At 43.7% G+C, this 10,839-nt stretch overlaps 1 long non-coding RNA gene across 1 annotated transcript in view; it reads left to right on the forward strand.

Annotated features, from left to right (window-relative positions):
* LOC142491127 (uncharacterized) overlaps positions 1 to 8,481 on the forward strand; it is a 28,777-nt gene extending 20,296 nt beyond the window's left edge. The window contains exon 3 of the long non-coding RNA XR_012800293.1: positions 5,855 to 8,481. This is a non-coding gene — a long non-coding RNA (uncharacterized LOC142491127). The remainder of the gene's footprint in view (positions 1 to 5,854) is intronic.
* The last annotated feature ends 2,358 nt before the right edge of the window (positions 8,482 to 10,839 follow it).

Genomic DNA, 10,839 nt, shown 5'->3' on the forward strand with positions numbered 1-10,839 from the left:
AGATCCACAAAGGTGCCTTTGTGATTTAACGCACCCAAACAGGCATTAACTGCCAATGACATGAATGGGAGTTAACGGGCGATCAGATCCATTAACCCGCAACGGACCTTAATGAACCGCCCCCTTAATGATCTTCGTACTTTTTCTGGTGTGGTGTCCCGTGCTGGTTTTAGCCTGTTAATAACCTTGACTTCTCATTGTGCAACTAAATGCAAGTTTAGTCACACAAAAAATACTTATTAGAGGTCACTTTATAGCACATAGATATGACCTAATAAAAGGCACTGAGCATAAGCATTGGTTGAAATATGAAAGTATTATTCCGGTACAGATTACTACTGATTCTATATTTACAAACCAGCGGTTCCCATTAACTTTTTAACAAAAAAAAAAATGATTTATTTCTGAAAGGCACTTTCCACTTCTGTTTTTAGAGCATACAGGTCCCAATGTCTAGAATTTCTTAATCAAATCTTACCATATGACATGGTAGTTTTGTATTTTGTCATTTTGATTAATTATTTTGAATAATTGTAGTAGTAATATGTTATGATTAGTGCCTAATTTGGGCTGTTCAATATGTGGGTAGGTTAAACAGCTGCTAAAAAAAAAGTACTCTGGAATTTAGACACATTGGCACTGAATGGAAACATGTGAAATGTATTTTCATGACTTTCTTGAGAATACTTTCCAAAAGATGAATTTGCTACAATGCAGTGCAAGCTTCTGCATATTACATGATTCAATACACAGATTACTGGGCTGTTATCCTGTCAGGGATACACTACAAGGGGATTTTATAGCTGACTTGACACTTGATTGATTTGCATTCTGCTTTCCATAGGCCAAATAAAAACAAAAGGTTGAATAACCTATGAAAGTTTTTTTTTTTTTGTTTGTTTTTTTTTTTTTGTTTGTTTTTTTTTAACCCATTCAGTTCTCATAAGCCGACCTGTACATGAGCCCTGTTCTGTTCCTGGATTTACATATTTTCAGTTCCCCAACTTTATCACCGGTCGCAATCCCAAAAATGTGAACTGAAGATGAGGACCACGGTTAGGGTTGCCTTCTGGCTTCTCCAAAAATACTGGACACAATGGTGAAAGGTTCGACGCGCTCCACACGCGTGTACACACGCATGCGCACAACTCTCCGCTCTTTCCTCCTCTCCTTGGCCCCACCCTCAGGCTCCTGATTGGCTGCTGCTGGGTAATGCAGTCAAACAGAATGGAGGAAGCTGCCCAGCCCCTCAGCAACAGCCCTGCTCTGGGCAATCCAGCCAGCCCCAAGTCAGGTCACTAAGTCCAGAGAGGTAATACCGGTGTACACATATGTAGCCATGCCTGGTTCTGGCTACCAGTCTACCCTCCCTGACATGCAAGTCCTGGTAAGTGCAGGCAGTGTCTGGCCCAATCTTGGGTTTTCCCCACGCAAGCAGCTTCCTTGAGTGACAAGTGTGGAGGTGGGACAGGGTTTGTGTTCTGCCCAATCCTGGGCTCAGACCTTGCACCTTCCCCCTCTGTGTAAGGGAAGCTGCAACCCTAAATTGATTTAGTTGTCTCGCCCTGTGGGGTGGGACTTTATCCTGAGTCCCATCAGGAGGTTGTGGAAAAGCAAAGGGCTGATGGAAAGGCCTCAAGCCTCAGAGCTGACCCAGGGACCATCCAGAGGTCTGGGATCCGAGAGAACTCTGTATCCGTTATCAATATATATACACTGTATGCGGTGTTGCTGAATAAATAATGTTCCTGTTCAACTATACTCCTGGCCTGAGTCTGCAGTCTATCAGGGGGAGCATGAGATAGTTATTCCGCAGGGACTGCCTCCAGCACTCCTTGGGTCTGCGGAGGATGGGGGCGCTGACATCCAGAGAAGGAACTATGTATTTACCTCAAAGGCCTGTCCTGTTTCCCCAACAACATCGGCGGAACCTCAGACCTCCTGTGAGTCAGCAGGTAACTAGCACCACTACACACCTGGTAGCAGGAAGATATCCCATAGGGTGGGGGAATGACCGCTACACATACATGTCCAGGATTACCTCTCATTCTTTACTGGACAGTCCGGTTCAATACTGGACACCTGGCAAGCCTAACCACGGACCTGTATAGTAGCACTGACCCTTGAGCTAACATGTCTGTGGCCCTTAATGCAAATACACATTTTTGCACTGACAGGGTAAGGAAGACAATTACATTGTTGTAATGCACAATTTGTGAGCGAAGTCAGCCTGCCCCTTCAATTACACACAGCAGTGCGTGTTGCTGATGTGTTTAGTGTGGCTGTGTTCCTCATCCTAAATTTGATCCGGATATTCATTGCTCATCCCTTTTGTACTTCACAATCTAGTTATTGTGAAGTGATAGTAATTCTTGGAGTTATTTATTTAAAAATCATTAAAAAAAAAATGTCCCGAACTACTAAGCTGAAATGAACAGCCCCTGTAACTGTGCGCCATCAGTATCCATCACATCTCCGAATAATGTCTCAGGATATAAGCATGAATAGGAATACTGTGTGTAATGGAATGATAGAGAAAAAGATAGTCTCTATTACATTAATCACATTAAAGGCATATTACGGTTTGGTACAAAGAACTGAGCAATCACTCAGCCCCCCCCCCCCCCCCTCTTTCTTCTTGTTTGCATCACAAATGGGATCCTTAACTCATTTTCTCACCCACAATTATACAGTATGCTATTGAGATGTATTAATAAAGCAGAAGGGGCTGAGTTATGGTTTGCCGGAGTAGTTAATTATGGTTCAGTGACTTACACTTCTCTGTCGCTGTACGCCATAAGTCAGCCACTTTATTTTTTATTCCGCCACAAATAATATTATGAACTCTCCACTCATGGTGAAGAATGGGGGGGGGGGGGAGGGAGCAGTGAGTTGAGGTAGTGGGTGATGTACTAGTGGAAGTCAATAAGCCATAACTGATCATTTTTTAACAAATTTGGGGAGATGGGAAATGTGCTTACATTTCTGAAGTGTAGTGAATTTGCTTAAGTAATTATTATATGTTAAATAGATCTTGTTTTATTCCATTAAATTGAAATGAGTTAAATTGTTTCCATCCACTATATAGACAGTACAGTAAATTTGGGTCTGTTTCATTCAATTATACACAGTGGAGCAAACAGGGATCTTTTTTTTGTTTCCCTAATAAAGTAATATGCAGTCGCAAATGTCTATTTTAATATATGTAACCCTCCCTGCCCCTCTCCTAGGAAGTTTGCATCAGATAATCTCTAGATTTGGCTTGTTTAGTGTATTACCTTGTCATCAGGGCCACCGACAGATTTCCCGGGGGGGGGGGGGCGACTAGAGTTTCTCCCCCGGTGCCCCACACCCCCCTCCCTGTCGGCATTCCCCCGCATCCCCTTCGTGTCGGTGGCAGCCTTGCAAGCCCTCCCCTTCCACACCTGTATTTCTCTCCCCCCTCTGTCTCTCACTCTGCCCCCCCCCTCTTCCTCACTCTCTCCTGCCTCTCTCACACACCCTCTCCTGCCCCCCTCTACTATCACTCAATTAGCACCTCTCACTCAATCCCGCTCCCTCAATCCCCCCCTCCTCCTCATACTCATTTACCCCCGGTCACACACAATTCCTCCCAATACACATACAACCCCACTCCACACGCACAATAATTACACCCCCAAATACAAAGACAATATCCCATCCCAATACAAAACAACACAACCCCCCAAAATACAAACACCACTACACCCCTCCCCAATTACCCAATACAGACATCACTATACCTCCCATTTACAGACATCACTATACACACCCCAAATACAAACACCCCCCAGATACAAACACCACCACCCAAATACAAACTCCACCCCCAAATACAATTACCAGCACCCCCAAATACAATTGCCAACCCCCAAATACAATTATTACCCCTTCAAATACAATTACCACCCCCAAAATACAATTATTACCCCTCCAAATACAATTACCACCCCCCAAATACAGATATCATCCCCAAATACAATTACCACCACCCCCAAATACCCCAAATACAGTTTCCCCCCCCTCATATACAATTAGCACCACCCCAATACAATTACCACCACCCCCCTCCCCCAATCAGGGTTGCCACCTTCTACTGAAGGCTAACATGGAGAGAACATTTTAAAATTTAGCTCTTGCCTTCATCTCCCGGCATCCTCTGGCATCCTTCCGACATCCTCACGGCATCTCCCCCTGCAACCCGTCAATATGGCCTTGCGGCGTCACCTGGCGCTGTGTTGCCATGACAACGGGATGCTCCTTTGAGTCCCAGGGCTACCAGTTGGGTAGCCCCTAGGGGGAACAGGCCTAGGAACAGGGAACAATGGGGAGCCTGTGCTTCTATGACTCCTACATTTCTAGGGAGCCTATCTTCAAAACAACAAAGGGGCTACCACCCTAGACCAGAGGAGCGCAATCTTTTTTCCCTGCGCCCCCCTGCTGGCTCTTCCCCCTCTTGTGCCCCCCCCCCCTCTTAACTTGGCTCAGGCGTCAGCGTCATGACGTCAGAGTGCCGTGGCAACGCAACGTCACATGACCTTGCGGCGTCATGGCAACGCGTCTCCAGGAGCAAGGTAAGTGCAGTTTACAGAGACCTTCGCTGCTTCCCTGGCACTTCATTTAAGTGGCTTCGGGAAGCGCGCACCCCCCCCCCGCAGACAATTTCACGCCTCCATTGGGGGGGCGCGCCCCCCCATTTGCGCACCGCTGCCCTAAACTACCTAATAACATAACTGTATACTTACATATTTACAGGTGAGACCCCTCCACTGGCTCTCCTCCTGGAATCTTCGGGTGAAGTTCTAATCCCCTCCTATTTATAATGTATTATCTTCTACCTCCCTATCTCTAGGCAGAAAAGGGGCGGAGCTTTGTCTCTGCTGTGTCATCTTGAACCATATGACCCAGCATGTTCTAGAAACGGAGTAAACAGGGCCCTGCCTCGTTACTTCGCAGCAAACTGTCAAATGCAACATTACTCAGAGTTAACTCTTTAAATCCTATTTAATCCCTTAGTTGAACATCATAACTCCCAGAAGGGGGTTACATATATTATCCAGAAATATGTACAGTATTTGCAAACACAGTCTGTTTTTATTCAACTATACACAATATACTAAACAAGTACAGTATCTGCTTTGTTTCATTACATAGAATAACAGAGTTTGCAGGCATCTGTGATGTGGAAACCTCATTTGTTCTAGGCAGAGGATTGTCACCCAAGCAACAGTTGGTGGGAGGAGGTAGGCCCGGCTCAACCTGGCCAAAACGTGTAAATAGGAATAAGGATGAAACTCTGTCTGAAAATATCTTCCACAATACCGTTCGATAGATGGAAGGGAGGAGGGAATAAATATGGACAATGTAGGTGTGTCCAAGGAAAGGAAAACGCATCCATTCTCCATGCCCCTTGAGTCCAAACTCAACATATAAATCTCAACGTTTGGGAAGTCAAAAGTAATGCTAAGAGGTGGAGAGATCTTTTGCTGAATTTCTCGTCTATCTGTTTGAATAATTATCTATTTTAGGATCAAAGTAATCCTATGGTGGGAGCGGGCATCCACAATCTCGTTCTGAACACCTGGGATATACATCACTGCTATGCGGATCTCCCTCTAAATTTCCCAGTTCCACAATTGCAGAGCTTCTCTGCTAAGATGTATAGAAGACACTGCCTCCCTGTTATATACTTAAAATAGTACAGATATCCCTGTAATCTGGGGGGGGGGGGGGGGAGTAGGGCTCAGAGAGCATTGTATGCCGCTGTCACCACTAACATGTTTGTTAAGGGAAGAATTGCCTTTTGACCATATTCCTCTCACTGCTCCTCCAGGTACTGAGATACCCTCCAACCCCCAACCTGACAGGGATGCATATGCACCCAACTGAGAAGTTCTGATCAGACAAAACCATTGAGCTGTTTTCACTGTGTTCCCGGAGACAGGCGAGTATTGAGAAGAAGTTGTGTTGTCCTGCAATGAATAGAAGACAAGTGTACATACTGGGGATAAGGCTACCAGTTTTCCTTGGATTGTTGCCAATAGTCTGAGCATGATCTCTTGATCTAGGAGGGCCTGTGGCATGAGTCTTTGGACTGCCTTTCACTTCTCTGGGGGAATTCCCAAAGTGATTGAAAAAGTGTCCAAGGTAAAACCTAGCAATATTAAGGACTGAGTGCGTTTTAGAACTAAGTTTTTCCAATTTACGTTGGAACCAAGATTGTCTCACAAGAACAGAGTGTAGTCTTTTTCTTTTATTAGAGCCGACTTGTCTCCGTTAAAGAACAGTGGGAAATGGTCCAGGTAAATGAGACAAGCTATGCCACTGCGCCTCAGATGATCAACCACAGATTTCATGATTTCTGTGAATACATAGGGAGCATTTGAAAGGTCAAATACCATACATATCCATTGAAATACTTGGCTGTTCCAGGGAAACTCGAGAAGCCTGTTGTGACTTGGGAACATCCTTCAAATCTATTTTTGTGGAAAAAACATCCCTGGTTCAGGAGTGTGGACAAATAGTGTAAGCCTCTATCAGGAAACATTTTGGTTTGAGTGGTTTCACATTGAAGACTGAATGGTTCGAAACATCTGACTTTTTTTTTTTTACAGGAAACAAATAGCTGATCTACCTAACCCCTTGTAAACAAATCTGCCAATTCTATTCTTTTTTTTTATAGGGTGACTGTCAGGACCGGGTCCAGCAATTAATTTGTTTCTTAAGGTTGGAGAGAACTAAAAAGCCTCCTAGCCCCCAAGGGAGAGAGAATTTTTCTTCATAAGTGGCCGAGTGATTTGGAAGAAACTTTCTCCTTTTGCTGGCTCTCTGTATATAAAAAGAAACCCTTATTACAGAGGTGGTGGGAATAGCACCTTTGAGAAAAAACCGAGGGAATCTGTTGCAGTGACAGAAACATCATCCTTTAATGCTGCCATGCCGAAATAAATCCAACTCAATTAGATTGTAAGATCTTCAGAGCAGGGACTCCTTTTGCTAAATGTTACGTTTATGTCTGAAGCACTTCTTCCCTTTGTGTGTTATTTGTATTATGTGTTATTTATATGATTGTCACGTGTATTACTGCTGTGAAGCGCTATGTACACTAATGGCGCTATATAAATAAAGATACACACATCTTACATAATGGTGCTACATAAATAAAGATACATACATACAACCCTTATTGTTGCACGCGCACCCCAACCCGTGGGCGTGAGTGCCCAAATCACTTCTGCGGTATGTGTTTTTCAATGCTGTAGTTCTCTGCGAGGCCTGTCTTCTCCCATCAGCTGTTGCTAGCTGGCAAGCCACCCGAAGATAAAAAAAAAATAACAAATGCAGGTTCTACTTTATTCCACGATACACAATGACACGGCTTTCAAAATGTCACAGATTTCTCCTTCACGGAAGAACACATGAGGAAGAGACCTGTAAGGTGTTGAAAGCTGCGTACCCTATAATTGTATCTACGAAGAACTCTCAAGAACAATAACTGTTGCTAGAACTTTGAACTGTGCAATATGAGAAACTCAGAGTCTGTTTTACTCTGTTATACATAATGTAGCCTGTTTCACCCCAATGTAGACAGCATTGCAAACATACGTCTGTTTCTTTCCATTCTACACAAGAAGGGGTTTTATTTTCCAACTGTTTCACGTCATCAGAATAGAGACAGAGTGCAAGTCAGTTACAATCACTGGAAAATATGGAACCCCACATGGCTGCTTGTTGGAAGAAGGACAAGGAAGTTTGATATGGACACTTCTATGCAGCGAAAAACATTTGCTTTACGCAAAGATTAAATGTTCACCTGAAATATATCAACCCGATGACATCCTGGGTGGCAGTCCAGCAACTCATGTCCAGACCCTCTGGCAGTCAAGGGGTTCAATAGATCTACGAACGCACATAGCTTTAATCAATCATCCTCCATCACACCAGAAAATCTAGCAAAAAAAAATATATTTAGCATTTTATAAAGAAGTGTTTTGACAAACTCCCAAGAAGCAGAACTGTGGACACGTCCAATCCCCAGGTAACTCTCCTGCTAAAATAACTTACAGGTCGCATCAGATCAGCGCAGCTGCCTATTTAAAGTATTACCTGTCCCCACTCTCCTGTTGGTTATTAAAGTGGTTTATATACCATGGAGAACATGGTAGGGGATCTGGGCTGGATGTAGTGTAAATTGTATTTTATTTGAGGGAAAAGGGGAGGCTAAAAAGGTATACAGAATATCTAGGACCATGGATGGAACTCAGTAGAAATTGGTCGTGTAGGTACCTGCTGATAGGGTTTACCTTGACGTGGCTGCAGGCTCGATATGTTTTGACCAAAAGATTGACCCGTACTTATGAGAAGAAGAAAAAAAACATATAAAACACATAGTAATGAACAAAATAATGGCTCATGTTCTATGTGCATGGCGGCTTCTTTGTTTACAATTTTACTATAAAAAAACACTGGTATTTTTTTTTGGGGGGGGGGAAGACTGGTATTTTTTTGGGGGGAAAGACTGGTATTTTTTTGGGGGGAAAGACTGGTATTTTGGGGGGGGGGGAAGACTGGTATTTTGTAAGTTCATGAATTACATTGTACATCATAGGCAGATGATACAAAATTGAGCATTGTGCTAAAAAAAGAAACCGTATTAACCCTTTCACTTCGCAATGTGATGCAGGTCCATCTGTCAGTAAAGGGATTAGTAATCTTAAACAAATTGAAGGTGCCACAAAGTGGCTTTTTAGGGGAACCAGATTTCGTGGCTCTTGCATAGGAGAATCATGATCATTTGGGTGCGAAAGAGTAAGGGGGGGTTAAAAATCACCACAAAATAAGATAGATCTTAAAAATACTCCACAAAATGTCCTTAAACATTGGGAAAAAAAAGAATCCAGAAAACCACAAAACTGACATTATTCAATCTTATGGCATACACATGCACACATGGAACTGTACACATATACATGCACACATGGAACTGTACACATATACATGCACACATGGAACTGTACACATATACATGCACACATGGAACTGTACACATATACATGCACACATGGAACTGTACACATATACATGCACCATCCGGTGCACATGGGGGTGTGATGCTGTCGTATCTGAAGATCTTTCACCCCAGTCAGGTCACGTGCAGCAACGCCGCATACAACACAGATCCCAAGCAGGTGGTTTGGTGGGAAAAGTGCTTAGGAGGAGCAGGTGGGAGAGTAAAACAGACACATTCCAGTCTAGAAATGGTGGGGATTAACTAAGACCAGGGTTTATAAAACCTTTTAGGCGTCTCGGCACATAATCCCTTGAACTTTTCACAAACACGCAACACTGAGCCTGTCCAGAGTGTTCACAATAGGAATGCTAGCAGGTACCACGATAACCCTGACTCCCTGGTGATATCTCTGTTCCGTGCCCTTTACTTACACCGGGAAATGGCGAATACTGCTGGGGTATGCTGTGCAGGACATGCAGGCCATGGTTATTTCCAGGGCCGCACTTTGACCTTCTGAGGCCCTAAACTAGGTCAAGTTTATGAGGCCTCAAAAGGTAGAAATAGATTTATTATTCTGGCTGAAGGGACCATAGGAAATATAAACATGAAACCGAAATGAATGCATAATACTAGCATTGTTATATACAGGCATACCCCACATTAACGTACGCAATGGGACCGGAGCATGTATGTAAAGCGAAAATTAAAGTGAAGCACTACCTTTTTTCCACTTATCGATGCATGTACTGTACTGCAATCATCATATACGTGCATAACTGGTGTAAATAACACATGTGTAACATGCTCTATAGTCTCCCCGCTTGTGCACAGCTTCGGTACAGGTAGGGAGCTGGTATTGCTGTTCAGGGCGTGCTGACAGGCGCATGCGTGAGCTGCCGTTTGCCTATTGGGGGATATGTCCTTACTCGCGAGTGTACTTAAAGTGAGTGTCCTTAAACCGGGGTATGTCTGTACAAAGATGACGGGGTAAAGCTAAAATGTATAGTGTGTTTGCACATCACACTCATTTTATTACTAAAACATTTTCTTTCGTGATTGTTGGACAGCATTGATGTCTTTGATGCTAAGCTGCAAAGTCTGTCACTTTCTATGCACATGATACCATATTTATAGAGAATCTTCTTTATTTATCATCCGATTTTAAAACTTGAAATACATGAATTTTTTTTTATTTTTGAGGCCCCTCTTATTGAATCCCTAAGCGAGGGGTGGGGGGGCAACTCCAGTCCCCAAGGGCCACCAACGGGTCAGGTTTTAAGGATATCTCAGCTTCAGCACAGGTGGCTCAATCAGTGGCTCAGTCGAAGACTGCACCACCTGTGCTGAAGCAGGGATATCCTTAAAACCTGGCCTGTTGGTGACCCTTGAGGACTGGAGTTTCCTACCCATGCCCTAAGCAGTAGCTTAGTTACCCGGCACTGGTTATTGCAGAAGAGTTTTGATCCTTCCCCTATGATGCAGTTATATTTCAAGGTTCGAGGGAGTGACGATCCAGTGCTAACCTCTGGGCCTGCATAGAGCGGTTTAAAGGTTCTCTTGGTCCCATGGGTGTTTACTATTAAGAACAATAGGGTATAATTACCCCACATGGGCAGCTCAATTCCTTTATCTCAGCTTTCTGACGCCCCCCAAAAACAAAATGTAATTGTGATCAAACTATAAACTTTCTTAAAGCAGCAGTGCTGTGTGCTTGGTATTCCCGAGCAGCTTTGTCCTGCAGGCAAGAATACTTGTCAGGTGGAAACAAAATGGCGGGGTCAGGCTCACTGCGACAACAAATAAAGAAA

Source organism: Ascaphus truei, chromosome 3, assembly GCF_040206685.1.
Source record: "Ascaphus truei isolate aAscTru1 chromosome 3, aAscTru1.hap1, whole genome shotgun sequence".
Taxonomy (NCBI): domain Eukaryota; kingdom Metazoa; phylum Chordata; class Amphibia; order Anura; family Ascaphidae; genus Ascaphus; species Ascaphus truei.